The following is a 16,562-nucleotide window of genomic DNA, read 5'->3' on the forward strand; positions in this document are numbered from 1 at the left end:
ATGTTGTTATGAAAGGCAGCTACTGATGTAGGTGAGGAGACCTGGGGTGCAGTCAGCATTTCAATTCATCCCGAAGGAGTTCGGTAGGGATGAGATCAATAGCAGCAAGATCTTCCTCTCCAAAGCATGCAAACCAGATCTTCAAGGAGCTCAATTTGTGCACTGCCATGCTGGAACAGGTTTGGGTTTCCAAGTCAAGTGAATGCAAAATTTGATTATAGAGCATTTAAAGCTTTGTGGTATTAGTTTCGAACTACATATAGCAGAAAAGGCCAGGTGACCCGATACCTGGAAATATAGTGTAGATAGATGCGGGGGGTTTAGCACGAATCGTAGAAGCTTCTTGACGCACTTCGAAATGAAGACTTCCGTGGCAGGAACGGGGGGAGGGCCGTATTTTAAAGGTGTGGAAACGTAGATAAATGTTCTATCTCGTAGAAAGGCTTTTTGGCTTAATATGTGCAGAGAATGTGGGATATGAATATTTACAATATCTGATATGCATAATGTATGTACAACTGCACAAAAGTAACACGTATACATTGAATTGAAGTGAATATCGCATCATTATATCAGGCTTTTCCTATTCCAGGCTTTTCTTACACTCTTCCTATTTGCTTTCTCTCTCTCGTTCTTCCGCTCGCTCTTTCCAAGTGTATCGCCGAGTGCAATACAGAACGAGCCGGTGACAGCCACTTCCCAGCAGCCCCTCTCCCCCGAGCTCTCGTTAAGCTGGCCTTTTGAAAAGCTGGCCAACTTACATTGGTAGAACAACACTCTATTTGACACCGGCTTTTTCATCAGGAGACTTCGACGTTCGGGAGAGGAAAGAGGATGAAAGAACCTACATACGTAACGAAAGAGGGGTAGGGGTGACCGAGAAATAGACGTTTCTAAAAGTGGGAAGAAGTTCATGAGAGTCAGATAGCATCACACACTTCCACGGAGCATATGTATTATGTTCAAATGATGCTAGGATTTGCAAGAAACTCAGTGGATACAAGGATTGGGATATTTGACTGTTCTAGCCATAAGCAATTATGACACTGTGGCTTCTATAAAGATATATATATATATATCCATGAGAAAGGGACACCCGACTTTCCAATGTATTTGGGATTGGGGAGGTGTTAGCTTAGTGGTTAAGGTGTTGAAGGTCCTGAGTTCAAATCCCACCCTCACCAAGCTGCCACTCCTGAGCCCCCTAATCCCAATGGCTGCTCAATTGTATTAATGAGAAAAATGTAAAGGGCTCTTAATAAGAGTCTCCACCAAATACAATAAACGTACGGATACATGACATTTCCCGAGCAGGACAATGCTTTTGTGCACCAAGATGTGCTTTACGTGGGTTGAAAGATGTGGAAGAACCCTTTTGAGATGAGCTGGAACACTGAAACCCAGGCTTCTCAACTGACCTAAATCAGTACCCAACTTTGCAAATATCCTTAGGGATAAACGAGCAGAAATGTTCAAGATCTACTAGAACATCTTCCCAGAACAATGGAGGTTATTAACAAATGAAGACTAAACGTGGAATGGGATGTTCGGAAAGCACAAAACTTTTGGCTATATCGGGAATCTCACCGTCAAGCACCACACCAAATATCACATCTATACAACTTATTTAAATACCACATCCACAATCCTGCTAGAGAATCGAAAGTTAAAAGACAAGGACTCGTTTTTTCGACGCACCCGGTCTCGGTAAAGTCTATTTGCTTTCCGCTCGGACGTAATTTCTTGCTTTAATGTATTGAAACTGTGTGAGGAAGTGTGTACTTTTGGTAACCTTGTCCGTCAGAGAAGATTGATGTCTAATATTAAAAGGTAATGTCAAACGGAGGACACCAGCAACTCGTTTTTTTTTTTTTTTTTGCGTGACGTGACTGCAAATGAGGCCTAAAATGGCATTTAAAAAAAGTTTAGTTCCATTTAAAAGTATTTTTACAGGGATGCAGCAATTATTACTTAGTAATTACAAGATTTTTTTTGTACCACATGCCCTACAGAATCGCACATGAAATCATAAAGCAATTAAATGATTACATAATAGAAAACGACATCAAAAAAAAAAAAAAAATATTTGTTTTAGAACAATTTCGCAAATTTACCCACATAACTACAACATCCAGTGTTATTACATAAGTTGAAATTAAATGCACCAGAATTAGATTCTCTGTTGGTTGCTTCACGACAGGGAGCTTCAGAAGCACACCAATCAAAAAAATAAAAAAAGGATCAAGTTCAGTCAATGACAGCGAAATGCCTGTTATGCAAAAGGCACGCATAATTGAAATCCGAACTATATATCAAACACGAGGACAAGCGTTTCTTTTCACGATTTAGCAGGATATACTGTATCAATCACTAAGTGCATTGCAATGAGTAAAAAAAAAAAATGCTTGGACAGATTTAAAAAGTACAAACTTTTTTTTTTTTTTTTTTAAATTGTGGATTTTATAGCTAAAATGTCAGGAGAGAAAGGTAATGCAAACATAATAACAGTTGGCATTTAGATCTCCCATAAACAGGAAACGCAAGCAGGACTGACCCGCAGGATGCTGGGGAAAAAATGTTCTGTCTTTCAGCTGTCTGATGGAGCAAAGTGTCATGTAATGAATGTGAGGTAGAGGAGGCAAGTGAAGAAAAATTTAATGGCAAGTGCAATTATACACACAAAAAAAAAAAAAAAAAGCATAGAAAAAGCCATAAATTTCAACAATGGGAAAAAAAAAACAAAGACTGAAGGATGGTAAGATTCACATCGCTGCATCGGCATAAAAAAATATATATTATATTTATAAAATTACATATTTGCATTGGTAAAAATAATTATAAAGAGCGCTACTTTTATAATTTAGGAAGTGACAAAAAAAAAGGCAGACAGCCTGTCTAGACAGACAGACAGACAGACAGACAGACAGACAGATAGCCTGTCTAGGCAGACAGCCTGTCTAAACAGACAGAGAGACAGACAGCCTGTCTAGGCAGACAGACAGACATTCAAAGTTTCAAAGGGTAAGAATGATGACTTTTAACAAGACAAACCCAGGTCTCTTCAGCACCAGCAAAGCAGATTGCGAGAACCAACGAAGCACTCGAGAGAGCACGCCACTCGTGAAGCACTTAAGACCGTGCACCACTCGGGAAGTGCTCCAGAGAGTACTGTACCCTCTTGCAAAGAACTCGAGTGTGTGAAGCAAAAACGTTGTCCCTGCCCATCTTGACAAAAGGGGATTAAAAATAAAGTGTGTACATAACGAAGGCGAAAAAAAAAGCTAGAAAAATTAGTCACTGTAAATTTCAATATTAGTCATAAAAACTTGATACCAACACCATCAGCAAAGGCAGGGATGCCCATGCCACCCAGAAGTTCAGTCATCTTAATTGCTAATTTTCATGATATATAGTATGGACACATGGTTCGGGACAACTTTTTTTCCAGCCAAATGTAGTTCTGTGTAGTTCTGCAGGAGCAGAATTAATTGTCCCTTCCCTTAAACTAGGGGATCAAAACCTGTTCTAACATGACAATGCCCCGTGCCCAAATCCAGCTCCATGAAGATGTAGTGTACATGGGTTGGAAGTTGTGGAAGATCTTCATCGGCCTGCTATAGAGCTCTAACTTTAATCTTTGGATGCATTAAAATTCAGAATTTACTTTTATAGTATATGAAGCCAATATTTACAGTGACTTACAACTGAGTTAAGGGCCTTGATCAAGGGCCTAGCAGTGGGAATTTAGTGGTGCTGGGATTTGAACCAATCCAGAGTCCAATGCCACTTTCCTCAAATTTCCACAATCACACTCCAAAATCTGAAACACCTTCCCAGAAATATGGAGGTTTCCAGCAAATGGGGACTTACTATAAAGGACCTGTAATTTCAACTATATCATCGGTGGATAATACAGTTTGTAAAAAAAAAAAAAAAAGAAGAAGGAAATTGAAGAATCCGTGGCGTGTCTGCAGCAACGATTGCATCGGTACAGAACAGAAGCCTGCACATACGCCAAGTATTGCCTCAAGTTATTAATCATCGCTGCAGTAATCCCAAACTAGCATTGCAACATAACAGAATAGATTTTTTTGTTTCCTCCTCCATTCATCATAAATGCTCAACTGGGCAACTTTTGCTGCGACTTACTCCAGCTTGACTGGGTTAAAGTCGGAGAGCGTGCAGAGCACTTCATTTCCCGCTGAGCTGACTCCATCCTCTACAAATATCTCATGAAGAGCTATATGAAGTGTGTCTGGACACAAAAAAAATTCTGGGAAAATTCCCCAGGAAGGCAAGGCAATATTTGGCAAGCAGGGCATTTTTTGTAATGGTATCCTGATTATTAGTAGAAGCATAGTTTATTTAAATATATCCTTCATTACACTTTATAAACCATCATATTTTCCAGTGTCCATTTATGTAACCTAGACGTGAGTTTTGAAGTCGGCATCAAGCCAACGTTTAGAATAATCCTTTAGTGATTCGGTTTCTGCCGTTCCCAATAGCTGTGGGGAGAAACGGAGATCCGTAGACAGAAGGAGGGAGAGATTGCACTTCTTTTAATGTGAGGCTGTTATACCTTCCTCACTGCATTATGCAGCTTTCACACTATACGACTCTGGCCCTTATTTTATTATCGGTGCGCTTTCCAGATGTTCTGAACTAGTTTTGGACTGCAACCTGGGACCAGTGAAGAAAAATAAATTGTTGAAGACCCTTCGCTGTGGATACATAACTTAAGAACAGGTGTGAGACCATACCTTCGGGGTTGGGGAGGGGTTTACATTCCATCTCCACCTGGTGAGTGCGTGTGGAGTTTGCGTGTTCTTTCGATGCTTTGGAGGTTTCTGACCTTAGTCCTTGTAGGTATTGTTTGACTGCGCATCCCATCTGTCTAAAAAATAGACAGATGTATGTTGAGAATACAGACAGGAAAAGATTGATGTCCAGGGTCCGATCATGAGCTTTGTTCTTAATGTGTTTGCATTGCTTTGCTTTCGATTATGCTTTGGTATACAGTGGATACGGGGAGGTAGTAGCCTAATGGTTAAGGCATTGGACTTTGGATCTGGGGGTTTTAAATTAGAGTCCTGGCAATACCAGGCTGCCATTCTTGAGCCAGGCCCTTAACCCCCATGGCTGCTTATTTGTGGGAATGGGGATAAAGTGCCATGGATGATCCCAAGCCTGGCTGTAAAAGGAGGATGGTGTGTTTTGGGCTAGCAACCTGACCATGTAACAAATCTGCAAGTAAACCAGACCCTTGCCACCCAACACATACACTGGCTATGCTAAATTTCCACTAGTGTGAATGTGTGTATTGTACCATGCAATAGATTGGTGTCCCATCCAGGGTGAATCCTCCATGTTTGCACCAACGTTTGACTCTGGATTCATGGCCACTCAGCTTACAATGACTCAATAAATAAATGAATGAATAGAAGGCACTGAACATATCACTGTGTACTCGCACTAGAGTTTCGACTTAAACTGGACCTAAAAGATTCTCAGGTCACTCACTGCATGGTTCAAACTCTATTTCCCTTTCAAACATGGCCGCTCTGGACAAACCTCCAACACACACTTAAATGCACACAGTCACTCTGACCAGTAACACATGTTCCTATATTTAAAGACGCACAAATATATAGGACATTTTTTAGATACGGAACATTACATTACATTTTCATTCACCTGAACTAAAAGACCCAAACCTCTTCCAAGCCTGCTCCAGTAAGATATAGTGTACATGGGTCTACCAACATCCTAGTAGCTGAATGTCTCCAAATCTCCACAAGCACTCTTAATCTATTGGAAGATCTTCCCAGAAGAGTGGAGCTTATTAGAAGTGCAAATAAGAACTTAATATGGACCGGGATTTTCAAGCTTACATGTATGTCCCTAAGAAAAGGACCTGTAAGGTCAGCCATGTTACAGTGCCCCTTGAGCACAGAGGGTTAAGGGCCTTACTCAAGGACCCAAGAGTGGCACCTCTAAAATACCGGGGCTTGAACCACCGACTTACCGATAAGTAACCCAGAGCCTTAACCACTTAACTTCACCTCCACTCCATTTGCTCGTTGCCTGACCATTTTGATTCTGAGCCTGCCAGCCTTTTCGTCTTTGTTGAATCAGGTTCGAATTCCTGCATTGCTTTGACCATGCACAGATCCTTGCACAGAAACCCTAATAAGTGCGTTTATGTTTATGTTCGCACTACAAGGAAATGCATCTTTCAGACATAACAACCTCGATGTGTCAGAGGGGGTGGAATATCAACTCACAAACTCACTGGTGCAGAACCTTAAACACAGTCCATGAGATCAAAATGGAAACATCCCCACTTGTATGCAAATGAAATCGAGAGCACGGGGGGGAAAAAAATGTACATATCTATTCTCTCGGGGTCATGACTACTTGATGCATTGACGGCGTTCGAGTAAATTTCGCCTCACAGTCAGAGCGAATGTCTTTAAACTCCTGCCAAAATCAGTTAGGCCTTGTGGCAAATTGGTATTGATGCTTTAATATTTGCCGTGGGTAATAGTGAGCCTGCTGTTGCGAACCCATTTACATCGAAATTGTAGTCTCCATTATCAGCATCAAAAGCCAAACAGATGACACCGAACTCGGGAGTGTGCTCTGACGTTTGATCGGCGCCGCCGTGTGTCACCGCGATGAGGCCGATGCGTTTTATTTTCTCCGTTTGCTGAATGTGAGATCAATGTTAAGCGAGTCTCTTTGTGAGAGCGCCTCCCCCCCCTCTACAAACGCTCTCACTTTAAAATTGTATTTACGCTTTAAATATTGAAGATCGGCTGTCAGCGAACAAAGTGTATCTCTTTCGTTCGGTCTTGTCTCTGTCTCCGGGTCTTTGTCGCGTGTAACACAAGTCGTACAAATGTAGGCCACATGACAGCTTTTAACACAACCATTCGCCTCAAAAAGCCAGCAGGAGTCCAATATCATCACACTCCTGTATGTGTGTGATCCGTATGTGCCTTTTTTTTTTTTTTTTTTATCCCAATTTTGTAGCCGATAGAGATTTTCTTTTTTTTTTCGCCTCATGTTACCGCATGCTGGGGTGCTTTGAAGTTGACAACAAAGAATCCGTCGTATTTTTCCGAGTCGTGTTGGAGGAGGAACTTAAAGAGCTTACCATTAACAGAGCTGATAACTGGTGCATGAAGTGCTGTCATTGCTCCCTAAAGCATTCCACGTACTTTAATTATCAAACTAAGCCAACAACCACATTATTGTAATTGTGTGTGGTGTGTGTGTGTGTGTGTGGGGGGGGGCCCTTTTTCATGGAACATTTCCTGTTTGATCAAATATGTATGCTTTTTTGGCCTCTGTGACTCAGGAATATTCTGGATTGGATTTTAATTGAAAGCTGTTGTCACTCGGTTGTATTGTAAAAGCAATTAACGCTGAAGTGCGTACTGATTTATCTGCTTCAGCTTGTTTCATGGACTTATATGACTTGTTTCTTATATATATATATATATATATATATATATATATATATATATATATATATATATATATATAAAATAAAAGATAGCTCAAATTGCTGAAGAAGTTCAAAGAGAACCAGCTCAGTTAGACAGATGATCAGAATGTTATGTCTGATCAGTGTATATAAGATAAAAACAATCATTTATTTACTTATTTACCTTATTAGTTTCAGCAGCTCACCATAGCCTTCAATCGGCGGGAGCTCTGGTTTTGTTACTCTGCAAGAATTAACTGAAACTGTTAATTGTAAGTGTGGAAATGGTGTTTTTTAAAATTGTGCTATACGCAAATTTGGACATTATATATAAACACTATTATTAAAAATAAATGTGGCTCCTAAAGAACAATTTTCCCCCCAAAATGTTCTTGCAACCCAGTAGCAACTCTTACACCCAGTACAGGGTGAGGGTACATGGTGACTGTACTGGGTGACTGTACTGAGTGATGGTACAGGGTGATGGTACTGGGTGACTGTGCTGGTGACTGTAATTGGGACAGTTCTGAGTGACGTACTTAGTGACAGTACAGGGTGGCAATACTTGGTTACGGTACAGGGTGATGGTACAGGGATTGCAATACTGGGTGACTAATTGGGACAGTACTGGGTGATGCTACTCAGTGACAGTACTGAGTGATGCTACTCGGTGATGGTAGTGGGGGATGCTTCTTTGTGACAACACTTGGTGATGGTACGGGGGGGTGGTACTGGGTGGGGTATTCGGTGACAGTACTGGTTCTCGGTACTGTGTAATGGTACGGGGGTGCGGTACTGGGTGACTGTGCTGGGTGATGGTACTTGGGGACGGTACTGGGTGGGGTACTTGATGACGGTACAGGGTGATGCTACTTGGCGACGGTACTGGGTGACTAATTGGGACAGAACTGAGTGATGGTACTTGGTGAAGGGACAGTACTGAGTGATGGTACTTGGTGAAGGTACAGGGTGATGCTGGTGACGCTACTGAGTGACTGATCTGTTGGACTACTGAAGCAAAAAGCAATTTGCAGGAGCGTGAAGCTTTATTCTATATAGAGAATTTTCAACATAGAAGCATAAATGAATATGTATATATATAATTTTCTTAAATAACTGCAACATGTTATGTTTACAAATTTAACGTATAGTATTGACGTGCTTTGAACAATTAGTGAAAAAGTACATTGTATCTGAAACACAGCATCTTAGAGATTCTCTGCATTTGCATATCGATCTTCCAGGGTGCAATTTTAACTCTATTGCATCTGCTGTATTCACATCTAGCGAAAGCAAAAAACCCATGCAATACTATTCCCCCAGTGCATTAGCTGTTAGCCTGGCAATAGAATTTTAATTAATTCTTAGTTTTAGAATCCAGCAGGTTTAGTTTGAAGTATATTTCAGATAAAAATCATCGCTTTGATCCATTACTATGGAGGTTAGGGTTAGATTATAACTCCTGTGCCAGTTCTTTTAAAATGAGATATCTCTAAATACTCAGATGATACCTTAAGTGAGCCTTTAACATGATGGTGAGGAACAACATGGGCCTGTTTGTGGGTTTTTGTTTTCTTTTTAAGATTGATGTGGAAATTCAAATCTTTTAAATATCTCCAAAACTAAGGAGACGTTTATTGATTTGAGAGATGGAGAAAGCAAAATGTAACTCCTACTAATGTATCAATGGGGAGCCAATACAATTAGTAATTTGCTGGTATGGAGGCTCAGAGGTGGTCACTGGGGAAGGTGGTCACAAAAGCAAGTACACTGACCAGGCATAACTTTATGGCCACCGATCAGGGATAGCATTATGACCACCATCCTAATATTGCCAAAACAGTCGTGACCCGTCGAGCATCAACAGCATTAACTTCAGCAATTTAAGCTACAGGAGCTCGTCTAATGTGCATCAATGAACCTTGGCCACACACAACCCTGTCGCCGGGTTCACCGCTGTTCCTTTCTTGGAGCACTTTTGATAGATATAGACCACTACAGCAGGATGCTGATAATGTTCCACCCACTTACAGGTTTTGTTCCTAGATGTTCGAAAAACAAGAATTTTATTAGACATCCAGATATTAAATTCTCGGATGGATGGATGGATGGATGGATGGATGGATGGATGGATGGATGGATGGATGGATGGATGGATGGATGGAAGGAATTAGGCTGGAAGGGGGTGTGTGGATGTGATTTAAATAGATGATAGTATTTGAAGTTATTAACAGATAGATGGATGAATAAATGGGATATGGATGGATAAATGGATGGATGGATGGATGGATGGATGGATGGATGGATGGATGGATGGATGGATGGATGGATGGATGGAATTAGGGTGGAAGGGAGTGTGTGGATCTGATTTGAATAGATGATAGAATTTGAAGTTATGAACAGATGGATGGATGATTAGATGGGATTTGAATGCATGGATGGATGGATGGATGAATGGATGGGATTAGGGTGGAAGGGGGTGTATGGATCTGATTTGAATTGATGATAGAATTTGATGTTATGAACAGATGGATAGATGAATAGATGGAATTTGAATGGATGGATGGATGGATGGATGGATGGATGGATGGATGGATGGATGGATGGATGGATGGATGGATGGATGGATGGGATTAGGGTGGAAGGGGGTGTATGGATCTGATTTGAATTGATGATAGAATTTGATGTTATGAACAGATGGATAGATGAATAGATGGAATTTGAATGGATGGATGGATGGATGGATGGATGGATGGATGGATGGATGGATGGATGGATGGATGGATGGATGGATGGATGGATGGATGGATGGATGGATGGATGGATGGATGGATGGGATTAGGGTGGAAGGGGGTGTATGGATCTGATTTGAATTGATGATAGAATTTGAAGTTATGAACAGATGGATGGATGTATAGATGGGATTTGAATGCATGGATGGATGTTATTTAAATGGATGAGTTAAACGGTGGATGGAATGATGGATGAATGATTGCAATCCCTTCACTTACTACATTAAATGGCAATAAACATATAACATGTCAAACTATTTCATCTCGTCTGGGTGTCGACTGAGAATCCTTGGGCAAAACTTTTTTCTTTCAGTCGAAACTTTCGACTTTTCCCCTGCTGAAGTTGGAGGAGTGTTCACGGTTCTGGAACTGTACAGGAAAAAAAATACTTTTTTTCTGCCAAAACCAAGTTTTACACAACATATATGTGCATATAAATAAATACTAGCTTGCTGGCTCAAATGGATTTTCTCCATTACCTTCGTTAGTAATGAATGTTAATTACTAGAAAAAAAAATTGTATTTCATTATTTCATAAGTACAAGTTGTACAATGAAATTTAAAAGCATGATACAATATACTAGTATCTAATCGAATAAATCATTTAAAAACCTTTTAAAATTTTTTTTTTATTAAGGGCTGAAAAGGTGAGTCAGATTTCTACAGCAGGCTACTTAAGATCTTCTCTTCAACCCATGTAAACTAGATCTTCATAGAGATGGAGATTCATGCTATGCATCCGAAGACACTTTTGACTATTTAGTATATATATTTATATATAAAATGCACTACAGTAAGGCATGAATTTATTAATTAGAACCATTAAAACATTGGATCTCCGCCAGGATCCCGATCAACGTCCCCATTGGCTTCATGACACTCGTTTGTACGAGTACTCGTGGAAGGATTTTCCAGACTTTAACACCACAGGATTTAGAAAGTATCCACTTCCTGTCGATACACAGGAGAGAGGAGGCAATAAAACGGGCTGGGATTACTTTCAGAGCTATTATCACCTGGATAAACCCTTTTTAATATTACTGCAGTTCAACACTTTGACATATTAAGAAGGCATTAAAGTTTCAGATGGAAAGATCTGGAACGACTGCTGTACTGCTCGGCGTTGTCGTTTTTTTTTTTCTTTTCTTTCCATCGGTACCAAAATTTGATTAGTTGCGTGCTGCAATAACAAAAATAAAAATTCATTTTAGTTCTACGTTGTTTTTTATTTGGTATATTCGTCAGCCCAATGAAGCGTAGGTGGTAAAAAAAATTTAATAAATAATGAATTGCTCTTAAACATACTCGATATGAGCAAAAGTATTGGGACACCTGACTTTCCCAACCATGTCTTTTTTCCTCCTAAACTAGTCATTTTTGGATGCAGGAGCATAAAATCATCCCTTTACTTGATCTAGGAGACTCAAACCTGTTCCAGCATGACAGGTCCTTGAAGATACGCTTTACACCAGTGGTCCTCAACCTTTTTTGCGCCACGGACCAGTTAAATGTCGGACAATATTTTCACGGACCGGCCTTTAAGGTGTGGCGGATAAATGCAACAAAATAAAATGATGCGACCATAAAAACTGGTATTTTCTAAATATAATAATAAACGTGAATCCACTGTGCTGTTTAGCAGCCGGAGCAGCCCCTTTAAGAAGGATGAAGGTAAGACATGTGACCGAAGCATCATGACATGCACCAAGAGTGAATCATAGACAGATGTGGCGGAGAAAATCCGGTAATTTAAAAAAATAAAACCTTCAGAATCACATAATAAATAAAACTGAAATGATGTTATGTATGCTTTATGTGCAGCCCGGTACTAATTGACCCACGGACCGGTGCCGGTCCCCAGCCTTGGGGTTGGGGACCACTGGTATACATGGTTTGGGAGATAAAGATTTTGAGTGACCTGCTATAGATCGCCAAACTCAACCCTATTGGGTAGAATGCATCCCAGGCCTCTTCACTTCCTCCTCTATTAATTCATGGCTGGTTGAATGATCACAAATCTCCACACTCTAAAATCCAGGTAAATATCTTCCCAGAAGAGTGGAGGCTCTAATAACAGCAAGTGGAGACTAAATGTGGAATGGGATGTTCAGAAAACACACTTGAGCGAGCTGTTTTATCGCATCTTAAAGAAAAAACTCAAATCGTATATAAATGTACTGAGTAAACCAAAAAGTAAAACATCCAGCTGTTCTGTTTAGCCTATAATAAACAACGAGTCTGCCCAAGCTCGGCCTATTTTTTTTTCCTGAATACGGCCCTTGCAGTTTATAGCGCACTTCTGTAGCATGCTTTTGTATTGAAATTGCTGTGCTTTGCTACATCACAGATGAAATGTAGCACATGCACCTAATAAGATCCCCAGAGCTCTATTTTCTCACGCTGGAACAACTTCAGCACGCTGCTAATTTGGGTGAGTGCGAGTCAATTTGTTACTGTTTGTCCTCAGCTGCCGTTTTTTCATACAATAGCAATAGCATACATTTGTGTGGACAAAAGTTTTCACACACTCGAGCAGAAGACCGCTTTTGAGCATCGCATTCCACGTTGAGTGTCGCTGTTATAATGAGCTCCACTCTTGTAGGAAGATGAAAATCTAGTAGAGGAGATTTGTGTTCATTCACCCAGAAAAGTCAGGAACTGAGGTACGAGGAAGTGAAGGTCTGCGGTCCAGCAATTCCAATAGGGCTGAGCTCAAAGCTTTATAGCAGGCCACTCAAGATCCAATTTAAAGCAAATCTTCATGGCCCTGGATTTGTGTTCATTCAGCTAGTTAGTAAAGTCAGGGACTGATCTTGGAGGAAGTGAGGAGGTCTGGGGTGCAGTCAATATTTAAGTTCATCCCAAAGGTCTCAGAGGTCTGAGCTTTAGAGCAGACCAAGGTCAAGATCTTCTACTCCAACCACAGTTTGAGAAGATGATTGTGTAACCACTCCCATAAAACAATTCCTCCGATATATTTTCTAAATGTCCACCAGTGTTGAGGTTTATAGGGGTAGTGTTGGACTCGTTCCAGAGGTGGGAATAAAATATATATTTTTTTTAATATATATTTTTTTTAACAAAAAATATTTGATAAAATATTCTACTCAAGTAAAAGTACTGTGTACTAATTTTATTAAAAATTACTACTGTGTACAAATTTTTTATAAAAAAATAAAATAAAATTTTAATAAATTTTAAGTACAAGTTGCCAGTCTTAAAATCTACAAGTCAAATTAGAAAGTTCATTTAAAATTAACTTTTTAGATTTTTGATTTTATTAATTTTTTTTTACAGTGGGGGTTGGGGATTTTAGTGTAGTTCAAAAAGGACAAGTAGATATAAATCTCAAACTAGTTGTTTTTAATTAAAGGATTAAACTTTTGAATTAAAATGCAATAAAAAAATTAAAAAAATTAATAAAAACCACTACAACCCACGACTTAAATCTAATATGTTGTGCAAAAAAAAAAAAAAAAATCTGTCACAGCAAAAAAATAAAAATAGACAGCGAGCTCACGCCTGGAACAACTTTCGATTCAACGGCATTTCACTTTCAGCTGCATCGCCATCTTTTTTTTTTGTGAGTTTAGCGCGTTTGTTCGCCGTCCATCAACAATCAGTGCAGTAGTTTTCAGGACGTGATTTTTTTCCCCCCTCGCATTATTTTTATTTTATTCCTTTTTTTTTTTTTTTTTTTTACACACGTTTTTAAAAAAATTTAAAATGTATAAGTAAAATATTTTAAACAAAACATACTTAAGTAAAACTAAAATGACTGATTTTAAAAACTACACAAAAAAAAAACCTAAACTCAAAAAAAGTAAAAAGGAAGTAAATTCCACCTTTGCCCACCTTTTCGAGTTTTCGCTAAAATAACGACGCTGGCTTCGAAAGTGCCAAGACTGCAGTTAAAACTCTCATAGCATTAGCCCTGACAAATAAAGGAGTGTGTATACACTGCCTAATGAGACATAATAAAGCTAATGATGTGGAACGCCTGGTAACAATGATAAGGCAGATTGGAAAGAGGCAGAGCCCGTGAAACAGGAAGCTGAAAGCCACATCGAATTTCCTCGTTACGTTACGAGAAAATCCAGAAACGACGGCGTGGCCAGCGGTGGTATTATACGAATCAGCCTTTTCCTGATGTCTTTTTTCCTTCTAGTTACTGAGTGTACACTTTTTCTCACTGATGGACATTGCAGCGTCGTCACATAGCCCTCAGGAAACCTCTTGCATCTGCTCGGAGGAAAGATGGGAGCTTAGCACCCTGAGTAAACGCTCTGATGTGGCGAGTGGCACTTTGAAAACAAGAACAGACAAAACAGAGGGGAAAAAAAAAGAAAAACGACTAAAAGGGGGAAAAAAAAAATGGCTTACATCATCAGCAGTCGCCGTGAAAACAGGAAAAACGCGGCTCACCGCACCACCTCAAACGCCCGTGTGTGTGTGTTCTGTACTCTCGAACAGTAATGATGATGTGCAGGAGAGTGTGTATGACTCACCCTCTTTCGCTAGTGGTGAAAGTGGAAATTTTCGGGTGCTCCGGTGAGACGAGATTAAAGCACACGCTGGCATCAAACACCTATAGCGCAGGATCCAAACAGTGCAAGACCAAATGCTCGACAATAACACTGCACACACACACACAAACAATAGGTCTCATACATATATTTATAAATAAACACACATCTCGGCCTTCACCTGCAAAAAGTTTCCCAATCTTGAAAGTTTGCTCGGTTGGAATAATGTCGGCTTTACGGTAAGGCCAGAGCAACGGAGCTGACACGATGACACACCAAACGCACATGGCGTGAAAATGACAGGACAACAGCAATAAACAACAAAAGTTCTGGCGCCTTGTATATTGTCTCCTAGAAAGTTCTTTGACCTAGGTAAGTTCCCAGAATGCACCACAAAGATCTTAAGCCAGATATGGACCAAAAATCCGATTGGAATTGGAGTTTGTCTTGGAGGATCTTACGATAATGAGGACAAGGATGTTTTTCGATGCATGAAATTGTCCCTTTCCATGAACTAGGAGACCTAAATGGGCTCCATGAAGATATGGGTTGGAAGATCTTGAGTGGCCTGCAATAGAGCTCGGACCTCGAACCTATGGGAATGAATTGGGACGCTGTATATGCATCGGTCATTCTTTATATGCGAATTAAAGCCAAAATTTCAATCTTTTTGTAATACAGTGGCACCTTATTGAATTTATCTAGACATTTTGACACTTTGATACCATCATTTGTTTTTAAAAATTTTCAAAAATTTCTTCATGAAAACATTTAAAATGTTATTCCTAACATTCCTGAACACGGTCCCGGGTTGGAATTCCTACGAATTTGAAGATAATCCGCAACTCGCTTTTAGTTAGGTTCCAAACGAGAACCCCCAAATTTTCCGAACAGTGAATTTCCTGGAGTTGACCGTATTGGCGACCGTATTGGTTGACCGGGTCTCTTCAAAAAGTCTGATTTCTATGAATATTCCTAAAGAGATCCAGATTGTGAGATACCCAACACAAGCTAAGGAGACGAGTGTATGATTGAAAATTCCCCACCATTGTTGCACAATTATATTTAACGCCAGTGTTGGACAAAGTACACAAACCACGTATCAAAAAAAACAAGAAAACCAAGAAATGTGAAAAGATCAACTCATAGCACCCCAATCTGTTATTAGAATAAAAACTTTCTTTCGGCTTCTCCCATTAGGGGGCGCCACAGCGGATCATCCGCATGTTCGATTTGGCACATGCTTTACGCTGGATGCCCTTCCTAATGCAACCCTCCCCATTTATCCGGGCTTGGGACCGGCACTAAGGCTTGTGCAACTCTAATGGCTGGGGTTGGTTCCCTGACCGTGGTCGAACCCGGGCCGCAGCGTTGAGAGCGCCGCATCCTAACCAATAGACCACCAGGGAACCCCAATCTATTAATAGAATATTAAATTAAATATAAAAATGATCACAAGCCCATAACCTTTTTAACTACTTCGAAATAATTGCGCAAACACGTTGCGCAAATGGTAGTCGAGTAAAAAGTCAAATATTTGACTTTGAAACAAAAAAAAAGCAACTCAAACCCTACCAAATTACATTTACTTCGTTACTCTCCACCACTGGTTAACGCTTCTTAGGATCAGATTGAAAGCTCGTCTGAAAAACCTAGCTGTTTTTGTCGCTAGCAGACCGTAATGGAACCTGTCCAGACACAGTAAAGCAAAACCCGGACAAACCAAAATTTCCACAAAATCCTGTTGAA

The sequence above is a fragment of the Silurus aristotelis genome, assembly GCF_946808225.1.
Source record: "Silurus aristotelis genome assembly, chromosome: 13".
In the NCBI taxonomy this organism is placed as follows: Eukaryota; Metazoa; Chordata; class Actinopteri; order Siluriformes; family Siluridae; genus Silurus; species Silurus aristotelis.